General features: G+C 44.6%; 1 protein-coding gene across 1 annotated transcript in view; it reads left to right on the forward strand.

Moving 5' to 3' along the window:
* The first annotated feature begins 7,761 nt into the window (after positions 1-7,761).
* Positions 7,762-16,758, forward strand: part of fat2 (FAT atypical cadherin 2) — an 80,480-nt gene continuing 71,483 nt past the window's right edge. Inside the window, exon 1 of the mRNA XM_055888275.1 lies at positions 7,762-8,023. The gene's annotated coding sequence lies outside the window, so the exon portion shown is untranslated. The remainder of the gene's footprint in view (positions 8,024-16,758) is intronic.

Here is a 16,758-nt window from a genome sequence, read left to right on the forward strand (position 1 = left end):
AGCCGGTACAGTCGGTACAGTCGGTACAACCGGTACAACCGGGACAGTCGGTACAGTCGGGACAGCCGGTACAGTCGGTACAGTCGGTACAGCCAATCTGACAACTTCTGTCTGTAATTTCACCAGTTTCTCACAGCAGGAAATTCTTGCAGCAAAAGGAAATTTGAATTATTATGTGGATTAAAATTAATGGCCATTTTTATTGGGATTGATAAATGTTTTGTTAGGGCAAATCAAGTCTGACATTTTTAAATTGGAAATTACAAACTTTGGAAGCCTTTTTTAACCTTGAATACACGACAAGTTTGCATTTCCTACTGTGTAGGGTGAAATTTCCTGGGGTGATCAAATTAAGACCCTACATCTGTAATAACGGTGTAACCGAAACTGTGTTCAGTCACCCTAACAAGCTAACACCTCTAACAGTCTTCCTAAATGCATTGGTATCTGACTGACTGCCACCACCAAGTAAATACTCCACACAGACAGAGACAGTGTGTGTGTGTGTGTGTGTGTGTGTGTGTGTGTGTGTGTGTGTGTGTGTGTGTGTGTGTGTGTGTGTGTGTGTGTGTGTGTGTGTGTGTGTGTGTGTGTGTGTGTGTGTGTGTGTGTGTGTGTGTGTGTGTGTGTGTGTGTGTGTGTGTGTGTGTCTCAACCAGCCCAACATACTCGAGAAAGATCAACTGTCGTCTATCTTCTATCTTTGTGGGGCAAGGAGAGGACAAACAAGGGATTGCAGGAGGGATCCTTATCTGTTAGCAGGGGCGAGCGGGCGGGTTGCATTTCAGTCCGTTTTTTCAGTCTGTAGTTACTGTAATATTAGTACATGTTTCAAACCACAGGCTTATTACAGCATTCATTGATGTGGAGTCACACAAATCCAAATCAACAAATTCATAAAGAGTGCAGTGTTGTAATACTGGATTTTAGAATTTACAATGTGGAATTCAGAATTCAGCATTTGGAATCAGTTCCATTTCAACGTTGTATCTTCTCCTCTCTCTGAATTTTCTAGCTACATCACTATGTCCCCCAGCCCCTGTCCTATGTGACCCACAGTTCTATTTACCATGTGGGTAAGGAAGGGGGTAAGGAAGGGGGTAAGGAAGGGGGTAAGGAAGAGGGAAAATAAGTGAATGTACTGACAGACAAACTAAACAAAAGTTAAAGTAGTATTTATGTTGTATGACTGACTGGGGTTAAACAGAGAGACCTTCATCCATCCATCATTCACGTGTTTAAGAGTATGGTCAATAGATTCTACTATCTGACTGTTGACAAAATGCCTTTCACTGCCTCACTGCCCATTACCTGACTCTATGTCTAGAGGTTAGAGGGGAATGGTCCCAATGTGTCAGATATGTGACCTGACCTACCTGATAACATCTTTATGGGATTATATTGACTTGTTTCCTACCTATTTTATAGTTTTAAGAGACAGATAGAAGAACCTATGGAAAAATATTTCAATAATTACCATACTGTCTGTATATACATCAATACAACTGTGTTAAGTATCTGTGTTTGGTTTCATTTGACTTGAAATATGTTTATTTTTATTTTTTTCTATATAAAACCATTTCTGTAGGCTTGAGAAAATTCCACCCTGCAGATTATCCAGTCTGGCCCGACAGTTCATGAATCAGGACTTCACAAACCGGTCCTGCTTCTATTGCTTTGGTTGACTACTAAACTAAATCCTGAATAAACAATTAAATGCTACTCAAATCAAAAAACATTACGAAATGTATATCTTTGCAATGCCAGGTTGTTTCTTCACTGATGTTGTGTGTTACTCTTCATCCTCATCCTAAAGGTATTCTGACAGGTTCCCCTGCTGCTGCTGGCGCAGTGCCCACCTTCTGTTGTCTTTGTAGGCCATACCCAACAGACTCCCTCTCTTCCCCCTGACGCCCATGTGTTCACTGTGCCCCTGGAAATATCAGGTCCTGGCACTGTCCTCGTGGCCTGTTTACGTGAATCACAATGCCCGGAGGAACTGACGAGGGACCAAGTAGGCTGTTCTGTTCTGACTTTCTCACTTCGGTGTTTGTGTCCTGAGGTGTTCTAGCGATAAAGTATTGACTTTAGAAAGAGTTCTCTTTTCATCGTCAGTCTGCACCACTGCTCCTTGGGTTAGAAGGAGAGGTACAGTGTAAATCGACAGGATTCTGTTGCTCACTGTATCCTGAACCTGTGTTAACACCTCACAGTACCACTAAACCCACGGTGAAGACTGAGGACAGGCCCTAACGTCTTTCTAATCTTTTGAGGCGCTCCCCTCCCTGAGAGAATCAAAAATCTCCTTTAGCTCTGGTGAGTTCACCTCATTAGACACCCTCAGATAATTTGCTGAGAGTTGTATTGAGCATGTGCGGTGAACCACTGTTAAGAGAACAATAAGACAGAGTCTGATGACCTGAGGGTGTAAGCAGCAGCACTACAACACTACAGCACTACAGCACTACAACACTACAACACTACAACACTACAGCACTACAGCACTACAGCACTACAACACTACAACACTACAACACTACAGCACTACAGCACTACAGCACTACAACACTACAGCACTACAACACTACAGCACTACAACACTACAGCACTACAACACTACAACACTACAACACTACAGCACTACAGCACTACAGCACTACAACACTACAGCACTACAACACTACAACACTACAGCACTACAGCACTACACCACTACAACACTACAGCACTACAGCACTACAGCACTACAGCACTACAGCAACACTACAGCACTACAGCACTACAACACTACAGCACTACAGCAACACGAAAGCACTACAACACTACAGCACTACAACACTACAACACTACAGCACTACAACACTACAACACTACAACACTACAACACTACAGCACTACAGCACTACAACACTACAACACTACAGCACTACAGCACTACAGCACTACAGCACTACAGCACTACAGCACTACAGCACTACAACACTACAACACTACAACACTACAACACTACAACACTACAGCACTACAGCACTACAACACTACAGCACTACAGCACTACAACACTACAACACTACAACACTACAGCACTACAGCACTACAGCACTACAACACTACAACACTACAGCACTACAGCACTACAGCACTACAGCACTACAGCACTACAGCACTACAGCACTACAGCACTACAACACTACAGCACTACAGCACTACAGCACTACAACACTACAACACTACAACACTACAGCACTACAGCACTACAACACTACAACACTACAACACTACAACACTACAACACTACAACACTACAGCACTACAACACTACAGCACTACAACACTACAGAACTACAGCACTACAGCACTACAACACTACAGCACTACAACACTACAGCATTACAGCACTACAACACTACAACACTACAGCACTACAACACTACAGCATTACAACACTACAGCACTACAACACTACAACACTACAACACTACAGCACTACAACACTACAGCACTACAACACTACAGCACTACAACACTACAGCACTACAACACTACAGCATTACAGCACTACAACACTACAACACTACAACACTACAACACTACAACACTACAACACTACAGCACTACAGCACTACAACACTACAGCACTACAACACTACAGCACTACAACACTACAACACTACAGCACTACAACACTACAGCACTACAACACTACAACACTACAACACTACAGCATTACAGCACTACAGCACTACAACACTACAGAACTACAGCACTACAGCACTACAACACTACAGCATTACAGCACTACAGCACTACAACACTACAACACTACAACACTACAACACTACAGAACTACAGCACTACAGCACTACAACACTACAGCACTACAACACTACACTACAACACTACAACACTACAGCACTACAGCACTACAGCACTACAGCACTACACTACAACACTACAACACTACAGCACTACAGCACTACAGCACTACACCACTACAGCACTACAACACTACAGCACTACAGCACTACACTACAACACTACAGCACTACAACACTACAGCACTACAACACTACAGCACTACAGCACTACAACACTACAGCACTACAGCACTACAGCACTACACTACAACACTACAACACTACAGCACTACAACACTACAGCACTACAGCACTACAACACTACAGCACTACAACACTACAACACTACAGCACTACAACACTACAGCACTACAACACTACAGCACTACAACACTACAGCACTACAACACTACAACACTACAGCACTACAGCACTACAGCACTACAACACTACAGCACTACAACACTACAGCACTACAGCACTACAGCACTACAGCACTACACTACAACACTACAACACTACAGCACTACAACACTACACTACAACTCTACAACACTACAGCACTACAACACTACAACACTACAGCACTACAACACTACAACACTACAGCACTACAGCACTACAGCACTACAACACTACAGCACTACAGCGCTACAACACTACAGCGCTACAACACTACAACACTACAGCACTACAACACTACAACACTACAGCACTACAACACTACAACACTACAGCACTACAGCACTACAGCACTACAACACTACAGCGCTACAACACTACAACACTACAACACTACAGCACTACAGCACTACAGCACTACAACACTACAGCACTACAGCACTACAGCACTACAACACTACAGCACTACAGCACTACAGCACTACACCACTACAGCACTACAGCACTACAGCACTACAACACTACAGCACTACAACACTACACTACAACACTACAGCACTACAGCACTACAGCACTACAGCACTAGACTACAGCACTACAGCACTACAGCACTACAGCACTACAACACTACAACACTACAAAACTACAGCACTACAACACTACAGCACTACAACACTACACTACAACACTACAGCACTACAACACTACAACACTACAGCACTACAGCACTACAGCACTACAGCACTACACCACTACAGCACTACAACACTACAACACTACACTACAACACTACAACACTACAGCACTACAACACTACAGCACTACAACACTACACTACAACACTACAACACTACAGCACTACAGCACTACAACACTACAGCACTACAACACTACAGCACTACAACACTACACTACAACACTACAACACTACAACACTACAGCACTACAACACTACAACACTACAGCACTACAACACTACAACACTACAGCACTACAACACTACAGCACTACAACACTACAGCACTACAGCACTACAGCACTACAGCACTACAGCACTACAGCACTACAGCACTACAACACTACAACACTACAGCACTACAACACTACAGCACTACAGCACTACAGCACTACAACACTACAGCACTACAACACTACAACACTACAGCACTACAACACTACAACACCACAGCACTACAACACTACACTACAGCACTACAGCACTACAGCACTACAACACTACAGCACTACAACACTACAGCACTACAGCACTACAACACTACAGCACTACAACACTACAACACTACAGCACTACAACACTACAGCACTACAACACTACAACACTACAGCACTACAGCACTACAACACTACAGCACTACAGCACTACAACACTACAGCACTACAACACTACAACACTACAGCACTACAGCACTACAGCACTACAACACTACAACAATACAGCACTACAACACTACAGCACTACAGCACTACAGCACTACAACACTACAGCACTACACCACAGCACTACAACACTACACTACAACACTACAACACTACAACACTACAGCACTACTACACTACAGCACTACACCACAGCACTACACCACTACAACACTACAACACTACAGCACTACAACACTACAGCACTACAGCACTACAGCACTACAACACTACAGCACTACAACACTACAGCACTACAACACTACAGCACTACAGCACTACAACACTACAGCACTACAACACTACAACACTACACTACAACACTACAACACTACAGCACTACAGCACTACAACACTACAGCACTACACCACTACAACACTACAACACTACAGCACTACAGCACTACAGCACTACAGCACTACAACACTACAACACTACAACACTACAACACTACAGCACTACAGCACTACAACACTACAGCACTACAACACTACAGCACTACAGCACTACAGCACTACAGCACTACAGCACTACAGCACTACAACACTACAGCACTACAGCACTACAACACTACAGCACTACAGCACTACAGCACTACAACACTACAGCACTACAACACTACAACACTACAGCACTACAACACTACAGCACTACAGCACTACAGCACTACAGCACTACAACACTACAGCACTACAACACTACAACACTACAGCACTACAACACTACACTACAACACTACAGCACTACAACACTACAGCAACACTACAACACTACAGCACTACAACACTACAGCACTACAACACTACAGCACTACAGCACTACAACACTACAGCACTACAGCACTACAACACTACAGCAACACTACAGCACTACAACACTACACTACAGCACTACAGCACTACAACACTACAACACTACAACACTACACTACAGCACTACAGCACTACAACACTACAACACTACAGCACTACAGCAACACTACAGCACTACAACACTACAACACTACAGCACTACAACACTACAGCACTACAGCACTACAACACTACAACACTACAGCACTACAGCAACACTACAGCACTACAACACTACAACACTACAACACTACAACACTACAACACTACAGCACTACAACACTACAGCACTACAACACTACAGCACTACAGCACTACAGCAACACTACAGCACTACAACACTACAGCACTACAACACTACAGCACTACAACACTACAGCACTACAACACTACAACACTACAGCACTACAACACTACAACACTACAACACTACAGCACTACAACACTACAGCACTACAACACTACAGCACTACAACACTACAGCACTACAACACTACAGCACTACAACACTACAACACTACAGCACTACAACACTACAGCACTACAACACTACAGCACTACAGCACTACAGCACTACAACACTACAACAATACAGCACTACAACACTACAGCACTACAACACTACAGCACTACAACACTACAACACTACAGCACTACAACACTACAGCACTACAGCACTACAGAACTACAACACTACAGCACTACAACACTACAACACTACAGCACTACAGCACTACAACACTACAGAACTACAGCCAACAATAGATCATTACCTTTTGGCATTACAGCTAACGGAGAGCTACTGTTTTGGTCTTATTAACTGTCGCTCAGTGTTTAATAGATGAATCTCTCCTACACGTAGTTCATTAGGATCTTAATTTGATCAGTGTATAATCATGCACCAACAGCCTTTTAATGTTTCGTCCATAATGTTGCTTGATGGTGTTTTAGGCTATTTGCTGACCAGAGCAAGCCAGGATTTAATTTCTCAAACCTGCGAGTTAGACTATCCAAACAGGACAGGCACACCAACAACTATTGTTTCAATACACGCCCTGAGCACTTCTCTGGCCCCAGCCCAGAAGGCTAACATGAAAGAACCAGCCCGCAATCTGTGCACAGGCACCCGTGTGTGTGTGTGTGGGTGTGAGGGACAGAGGGAGGGATGGAGGAAGGGGGTGAGAAGTGGGAGGGGACCGTGGAGTTCCTCAGGGAGCTAGGAGTCTCTTAGTACTCTCCTGCAAAGCTCCCGAGTGGAATAGATGTGAGTAAAGTTAACTAGCCGGCTACTGACACTGACAGAGTTCACCATATTGCACGTCTGTTTTTTTGGGGGGGATTCCCATGAGAGACACTATGGATGAAGAACAGTGCTTGTCACTCTCGTTTTGCTGGATCTGCAAAATCCTTCAAGCATAAAGGAGGAAAATAAGAAGAACAAACATTTCAGAAGGGGTCAACTCAGAGCACCTTGGGTAAATTTATGTTCTGTCCTGTCAGTGTTGACTGATGTTAGCTGAATTCATGTGCAACTTTAGTTAGTTTTTACAACTCTTAAAGTCTTACATAAGATGTTTTATCATTTATAACACGTTAAAAATGTATTTGTAACATGTCTAATCAGTGATAAAGGATTATTCACAAAAGTGTTACCCGTTGACTTACTGATAACTTACTGTTAATCCTGTGTGCTAAGTGTCATCATGGTTTGTGTTATTGACTTAACACAGCTTCCAGAACGGTCTGGGCTTAGGGTGTGTTCCAATGTGGGAACATTTTGCATATCGTGCACTATTTGGGACTATTTCCATTCACTATAGGTCATTTCCTGTAGTTTTGTATGTCTGCATTGCGTGGGAGATAAGTCATTGCTGTGAAATGTGCATGGAATTGAGATAAACTTGTTTGTGGAGGAAATGCCTGGTTTAAAAAATACAAATTAAATTCCAAATACTCTCTATATAAACTTGCTTTGTCTCTACATAAACTTGCTTGTAGCTTAGTTGTCCCTCCTTCTGTTTACCCCAGTTGACCCCTGTTTACTGACATAAAAACATATTTCCCAGAGTGGTATCATGTGGCCCCAGTAGGGGATGTCACTGAGATGTGTTAACTTTAGTATTTTACATAATAAATCAATAAAAAAAAATGTCATCTAGCAGACACTCTTATCCAGAGCGACTTACAGTAGTGAATACATCATTTAAAAATAAAATTGGTCATACTGGTCCCGCGTGGGAATGAAACCCACAATCCCTGGTGTTGCAAATGCCATGCTTTACCAACCTATGAAATCTGTAAGAGACGCTGATGGTCTGAACTTTCAACTTTATTACCTATGACAGACGGATAGCCCATCAGATGGAAGCCTACTCGTCAGTTTCCATGACGGAGACTTCCCTGTCTTCCCATTGGCCGTAAAGTTTTTTCCTCCATTCATATTCCTGTATAATTCCTGAAACAAATGAGCATCTAGGAGTTGATGAGTTCCTATTGATACATCACATTCCTTCAACCTGGAATAACCTGAGACTGCACTGTGATGTTACTGTAAAGAGTGCTGTACCAATAGATAGGTGTTTGTGTGTGTGTGTGTGTGTATGTGTGGGTGGGTGCGTGCGTGCTATAAATGGCCTTGTCTTAAGCCAGTCTTGTCCAGTACATTAGAATGAATGTACTGGGGCGGCAGGTAGCCTAGTGGTTAGAGCGTAACCGAAAGTAACCGAAAGGTTGCAAGATCGAATCCCTGAGCTGACAAGGTAAAAATATGGCGTTCTGCCCCTGAACAAGGCAGTTAACCCACTGTTCCTAGGCCGTCATTGAAAATAAGAATTTGTTCTTAACTGACTTGCCCAGTTAAATAAAGGTTTAAAAAAAAGACTTGTCATTTAGGTGATTGGTCTGCCTGTGGCACTGGGTGGTGGAGGTAACTAACGTCTGATGTCCAGAGTTATTGGGTGGTAGAGGTAACTAGTTACTGGGTGGTAGAGGTAACTAACGTCTGATGTCCAGAGTTACTGGGTGGTGGAGGTAACTAACGTCTGATGTCCAGAGTTACTGGGTAGTAGAGGTAACTAACGTCTGATGTCCAGAGTTACTGGGTAGTAGAGGTAACTAACGTCTGATGTCCAGAGTTACTGGGTGGTGGAGGTAACTAACGTCTGATGTCCAGAGTTACTGGGTGGTAGAGGTAACTAACGTCTGATGTCCAGAGTTACTGATGTCCAGAGTTACTGGGTGGTGGAGGTAACTAACGTCTGATGTCCAGAGTTACTGGGTGGTAGAGGTAACTAACGTCTGATGTCCAGAGTTACTGGGTGGTGGAGGTAACTAGTTACTGGGTGGTAGAGGTAACTAACGTCTGATGTCCAGAGTTACTGGGTGGTAGAGGTAACTAACGTCTGATGTCCAGAGTTACTGATGTCCAGAGTTACTGGGTGGTGGAGGTAACTAACGTCTGATGTCCAGAGTTACTGGGTGGTGGAGGTAACTAACGTCTGATGTCCAGAGTTACTGGGTGGTGGAGGTAACTAACGTCTGATGTCCAGAGTTACTGGGTGGTGGAGGTAACTAACGGCTGATGTGTGGGGGTAATTCACTGGTCCAGACAAGGTGTTATCATGGCTCAGGGCAGTGGTCTATGGAATAACTTACCATCGTAGGACTACTGCTGCTGAACTACTTTGTAACTCAACAAATAGGTTGGGATTGAACATTTGGCCCCTTCACCATTTGATCAAGTTGAGCCACTATACTGAATAATGAAATACACTGTATTGTGTTCTAGAATAACCATGTGTTCTAGAATAACCATGTGTTCTAGAATAACCATGTGTTCTAGAATAACCATGTGTTCTAGAATAACCATGTGTTCTAGAATAACCATAATCAACAACACTTCACATTAAGTTTTTTACTTGAGAATAGATTTAGTAGGATAAGGAATTCATAACAGCCACAATGTTTTTCCAAAGTTACCTGGTTGCCTGGCAGACACAGTACAAAGCTTCAAAAGAGGTATTTACATAAATGCACACTGGTTCTTCCAAAGAAAAGTGTATGTAGATGTTCATTTAATTTCTGCATGAGTGTTGGTGGGAAAACATGTTGACTCATAGCTAGATTCTAACCACATATCTTGATCTGTTAAAAGCCTGGAGCCCTTTAAAATAGAAGGAATGATGATGATGAGGATGATGATTGTAGAAGGCCCGATGATGATGATTGTGGGGAGAGATTCACGTCAACTCTACTATATAAGGAACCCTCAAGGATTGGTAGATGAATGAACAAAAGTTGTTATCACACCAGTAATTTTAGTGTGAAAAGATTGAATCGATCTCCCAGATCTGTTTGATCTTGTGCCTTGCACAGTCAATGCAGAGTTCTACTCAAACTGGATCACGAGCGTTACAGATTGCACGATAGAAATTCAAAGGTAATTTCCGATTGAAACGACATACGCAGCATTTACCATGAATGCAGTCTCCGCCAACGCAGGAATAGTTCCTTTAGCGCTGAACTTCCACGATACGGATTGAATAGAGCCCTAAGGCAATATAACATTTCACAGAAATAAATAGTAAGACAGAGCGAGAGAGAGAGCGGGATGAGAGACAGACACACAGAGAGAGGGGAGGAGGGGTGAGAGACAGAGACAGAGAGAGAGAGTGGGGAGGAGAGGTGAGAGACAGAGACAGAGAGAGAGAGGGAGGATGAGAGACAGAGACACAGAGAGAGTGGGGAGGAGAGGTGAGAGACAGAGACAGAGAGAGAGAGAGAGAGAGGGGGGATGAGAGACAGAGACAGAGACAGAGAGAGAGAGAGACAGAGAGACAGAGAGAGAGAGAGAGAGAGGGGGGATGAGAGACAGAGACAGAGACAGAGACAGAGAGACAGAGAGACAGAGAGAGAGAGACAGAGAGACAGAGACAGAGACAGAGAGAGAGACAGAGAGACAGAGAGAGAGAGAGAGAGATAGGGGAGATGAGAGGCAGAGACAGAGACAGAGAGAGAGAAATCACTGAGCTGTTAAAAATCATCACTCAGAAACACTGCAAACTTTGCCCCAAATAAATAAATTTACAGGTACAATACCATGGAGGTGATGTTGAAATGTGATCTGTTCAGAGCAGCATGGCTGAGCGTGTACCAACAGGTCGTGACTGCGGGGGTTTGAATGAGGAGGAGGAAGACAGGCAGGAACACACAGGAACATGAACAGGAGAGCATCCCACAGCTAACAGCAGACAGACCTCAGTAATCAATGACTGCCTGAGGATCTTCCCCACCAGCAGCACTGCCAGCCAGACAAACATTTCATTTTAACCCCTACATCTGGAAATGAAATGTTTTAGCGCCATGTCCACGGCCTACGTCCCAAATGGCACCAATTCCCTACATAGTGCACTACGTTTGACCAGAGTGCACTGTATATAGGGAATAGGGTGTAATTTGGGACTCATCCCATGTTCATGTAAAGGATAAGGTTCATTTAGAATGATCTGAAGACTGTAAATTGATATGGCGTCAAATTGAAAGAGATGACAGGACCTGTAAAAACCCAGACAATATCATTACTGTGGTCCTTTGTAGCTCAGTTGGTAGTGCAGAGCACTTGTAACACCAGTGTAGTGGGTTTAATGCCCAGGATCACCACCAGGTTAAATTTAATCACATGTTTTTTATCATTATTTCACCAGGCAAGTCAGATCAAAACAAATTCTGATTTACAATGACGGCCTACCCCATTTAAGCACCGCTCTACGTGACTACAAATCACCAGGATGGATTTGAACCAGGCACTGAGATGCAGTACCCTAGACCGCTGCGCCACTCGGGAGCCCTACGCATGCATGACTGTCGCTTTGGATGAGAGTGTCTGCCAAACGACATATTATATTATGATGTCACCAACACGGCCTAGTTAAGATAAACCACACCTACAGTTGAAGTCGGAAGTTTACATACGCTTATGTTGGAGTCATTAAAACTCGTTTTTCTACCACTCCACACATTTCTTGTTAACAAACTATAGTTTTAGCAAGTCGGTTAGGACATCTACTTTGTGCATAACACAAGTAATTTTTACAACAATTTTTAACAGACAGATTATTTCACTTATAATTCACTGTATCACAATTCCAGTGGGTCAGAAGATTACATACACTAAATGTCTTTAAACAGCTTTGTAATGGCTTGTGCTCTCCTCATCCTCAGATGAGGTGAGGAGAGAAGGATCCTCAGACCAAAACGCAGGCTTTGGGAAATAAGCCATCTTTATTAAACAACGATGATGGCAAACACGAAACGAAACAAAACACTTCCAAACTACAAAACAAGAAAACGACGTTGACGAGACCTGAACATAAACTTACATAACTAAACATAAACTTACGTACAGGAAACAGACGACATCGACACGAAAACGAAACAAACAAACGCTACAGTCCCATGTGGTACGAACATAACATACGGACACAGGAGACAATCACCCACAAACAAACAGTGAGAATGCCCTACCTAAATATGACTCTTGATTAGAGGAAAACGCAAACCACCTGCCTCTAATCAAGAGCCATACCAGGCAAACCAAAACCAACATAGAAACAGAAAACATAGAATGCCCACCCAACCTCACGTCCTGACCAACTAACACACATAACAACTAACATAAATAGGTCAGGAACGTGACAGTACCCCCCCCACAAGGTGCGAACTCCGGACGCACCAGCACAAAGTCTAGGGGAGGGTCTGGGTGGGCATCTAACCACGGTGGTGGCTCAGGCTCCGGGCGCGGTTCCCACCCCACCATAATCCATCCTAACTTCCTCCCTCCAAGAATGTCCACCCTCTTTTTTCCCCCACACAATTCTCTTAATAATATATCTAATAAGGATAACACCGGGACAGAGAGATAAATCAAGATAGAGGGATAGATAAGAATATAGAGGTAGATGAAGATAGAGAGGGAGATCAGGATAGAGGGGCAACTCCGGACTGAAAGGCAGCTCCGGACAGAGAGACAGCTCTGGACTGATGGGCAGTTCTGGGTATTTAGCCTTTTCAGGCTGAAGGGCAGCTCATGGCTGACTGACGAATCTCGATGCTCATGGCTGGCTGACGGCTCTCGACGCTCATGGCAGGCTGACGGCTCTCGACGCTCATGGCAGGCTGACGGCTCTCGACGCTCATGGCAGGCTGACGGCTCTCGACGCTCATGGCAGGCTGACGGCTCTCGACGCTCATGGCAGGCTGACGGCTCTCGACGCTCATGGCGCTCTGACGGCTCTGGCTGCTCATGGCGCTCTGACGGCTCTGGCTGCTCATGGCGCTCTGACGGCTCTGGCTGCTCATGGCGCTCTGACGGCTCTGGCTGCTCATGGCTCGCTGGCGGCTCTGGCAGATCCTGTCTGGTTGGCGGCTCTGGCAGATCCTGTCTGGTTGGCGGCTCTGGCAGATCCTGTCTGGTTGGCGGCTCTGGCAGATCCTGTCTGGTTGGCGGCTCTGGCAGATCCTGTCTGGTTGGCGGCTCTGGCAGATCCTGTCTGGCTGACGGCTCTAGCGGCTCCTGTCTGGCTGACGGCTCTAGCGGCTCCTGTCTGGCTGACGGCTCTAGCGGCTCCTGTCTGGCTGACGGCTCTGTAGGCTCATGGCAGACGGGCGGCTTTGCAGGCTCATGGCAGACGGGCGGCTTTGCAGGCTCCTGGCAGACGGATGGCTCAGATGGCGCTGGGGAGACGGATGGCTCAGATGGCGCTGGGGAGACGGATGGCTCAGATGGCGCTGGGGAGACGGATGGCTCAGATGGCGCTGGGGAGACGGATGGCTCAGATGGCGCTGGGGAGACGGATGGCTCTGGCCGGATACGGTACACTGTAGACCTGGTGCGTGGTGCCGGAACTGGAGGCACCGTGCTAATGACAAGCACCTTCCTACCAGTGCGGGGAGCAGGGACAGGGCACACTGTATTCTCAAAGCCTACTCTATCCCTGATGCGTGGTACCGGCACTGGTGACGCCGGGCTGAGGACAAGCACATCAGGATTAGTAGGGGGAGAAGATACAGTTTGTACAGGGCTCTGGAGAAGCACTGGTAGCTTAGTGCGTGGGCCCGGAACTGGAGGCACCGGGCTAGATACACGCACTACAGGGAGAGTGCGTGGAGGAGGAACAGGGCTCAGGATACGCACTGGTAGCCTAGTGCGTAGTGTATACACTGTAGGTACTAGGCTGGGGGGGGGGGTGGGTGATTCTGTAACGGCTTGTGCTCTCCTCATCCTCAGATGAGGTGAGGAGAGAAGGATCCTCAGACCAAAACGCAGGCTTTGGGAAATAAGCCATCTTTATTAAACAACGATGATGGCAAACACGAAACGAAACAAAACACTTCCAAACTACAAAACAAGAAAACGACGTTGACGAGACCTGAACATAAACTTACATAACTAAACATAAACTTACGTACAGGAAACAGACGACATCGACACGAAAACGAAACAAACAAACGCTACAGTCCCATGTGGTACGAACATAACATACGGACACAGGAGACAATCACCCACAAACAAACAGTGAGAATGCCCTACCTAAATATGACTCTTGATTAGAGGAAAACGCAAACCACCTGCCTCTAATCAAGAGCCATACCAGGCAAACCAAAACCAACATAGAAACAGAAAACATAGAATGCCCACCCAACCTCACGTCCTGACCAACTAACACACATAACAACTAACATAAATAGGTCAGGAACGTGACAAGCTTGGAAAATTCCAGAAAAGGATGTCATGGCTTTAGAAGCTTCTGATAGGCTAATTGACATTATTTAAGTCAATTGGAGGTGTATCTGTGGATGTATTTTAAAGCCTACCTTCAAACTCAGTGCCTCTTTGCTTGACATCATGGGAAAATCAAAAGAAATCAGCCAAGACCTCAGAAAAATAATTGTAGACCTCCACAAGTCTGGTTCATCCTTGGGAGCAATTTCCAAATGCCTGAAGGTACCACGTTCATCTGTACAAACAATAAGTACGTAAGTATAAACACCATGTGACCACGCAGCCGTCATACCACTCAGGAAGGAGACGCATTCTGTCTCCTAGAGATGATTGTACTTTGGTGCGAAAAGTGCAAATCGATCCCAGAACAACAGCAAAGGACCTTGTGAAGATGCTAGAGGAAACAGGTACAAAAGTATCTATATTTACAGTAAAACGAGTCCTATATGGACATAACCTGAAAGGCCGCTCAGCAAGGAAGAAGCCACTGCTCCAAAACCGCCATAAAAAAGCCAGACTACAGTTTACAACTGCACTTGGGGACAAAGATTGTATTTTTTGGCCATAATGACCATCATTATGTTTGGAGGAAAAAGGTAGATGCTTGCAAGCCGAAGAACACCATCCCAAACGTGAAGCACGGGGGTGGCAGCATCATGTTGTGGGGGTGCTTTGCTGCAGAAGGGACTGGTGCACTTCACAAAATAGATGGCATCATGAGGGAGGAAAATTATATGGATATATTGAAGCAAGATCTCAAGACATCAGTCAGGAAGTTAAAGCTTGGTCACAAATGGGTCTTCCAAATGGACAATGTCTTAAGGACAACAAAGGCAAGGTATTGGAGTGGCCATCACAAAGCCCTGATCTCAATCCCATAGAAAATTTGTTGGCAGAACTGAAAAAGCTTGTGCGTGCAAGGAGGCCTACAAACCTGACTCAGTTACACCAGCTCTGTCAGGAGGAATGGGCCAAAATTCACCCAACTTATTGTGGGAAGCTTGTGGAAGGCTACCCGAAACATTTGACCCAAGTTAAACAATTTAAAAGCAATGCAAACAAATACTAATTGAGTGTATGTAAACTTCTGACCCACTGGGAATGTGATGAAAGAAATAAAAGCGGAAATAAATCATTCTCTCTACTATTATTCTGACATTTCACATTCTCTCAATATAAAGTGGTGATCCTGACTGACCTAAGACAGGGAATGTTTACTAGGTTTAGATGTCAGGAATTGTGAAAAACTGATTTTAAATGTATTTGGCTAAGGTGTATGTAAACATCCGACTTCAACTGTACCTGACTTTGGCTGTCACCCCCCCCCCCCCCCCCCTGCCCTTTAGCAGTTGTTACGAGAGATGGCTGAGGAATTACTCATTTTAACACATTTGATTAGTCAAATCATCATTTATAATAATCTGTAAAGTC

The sequence above is a fragment of the Salvelinus fontinalis genome, chromosome 29 (assembly GCF_029448725.1).
Source record: "Salvelinus fontinalis isolate EN_2023a chromosome 29, ASM2944872v1, whole genome shotgun sequence".
Lineage (NCBI taxonomy): Eukaryota > Metazoa > Chordata > Actinopteri > Salmoniformes > Salmonidae > Salvelinus > Salvelinus fontinalis.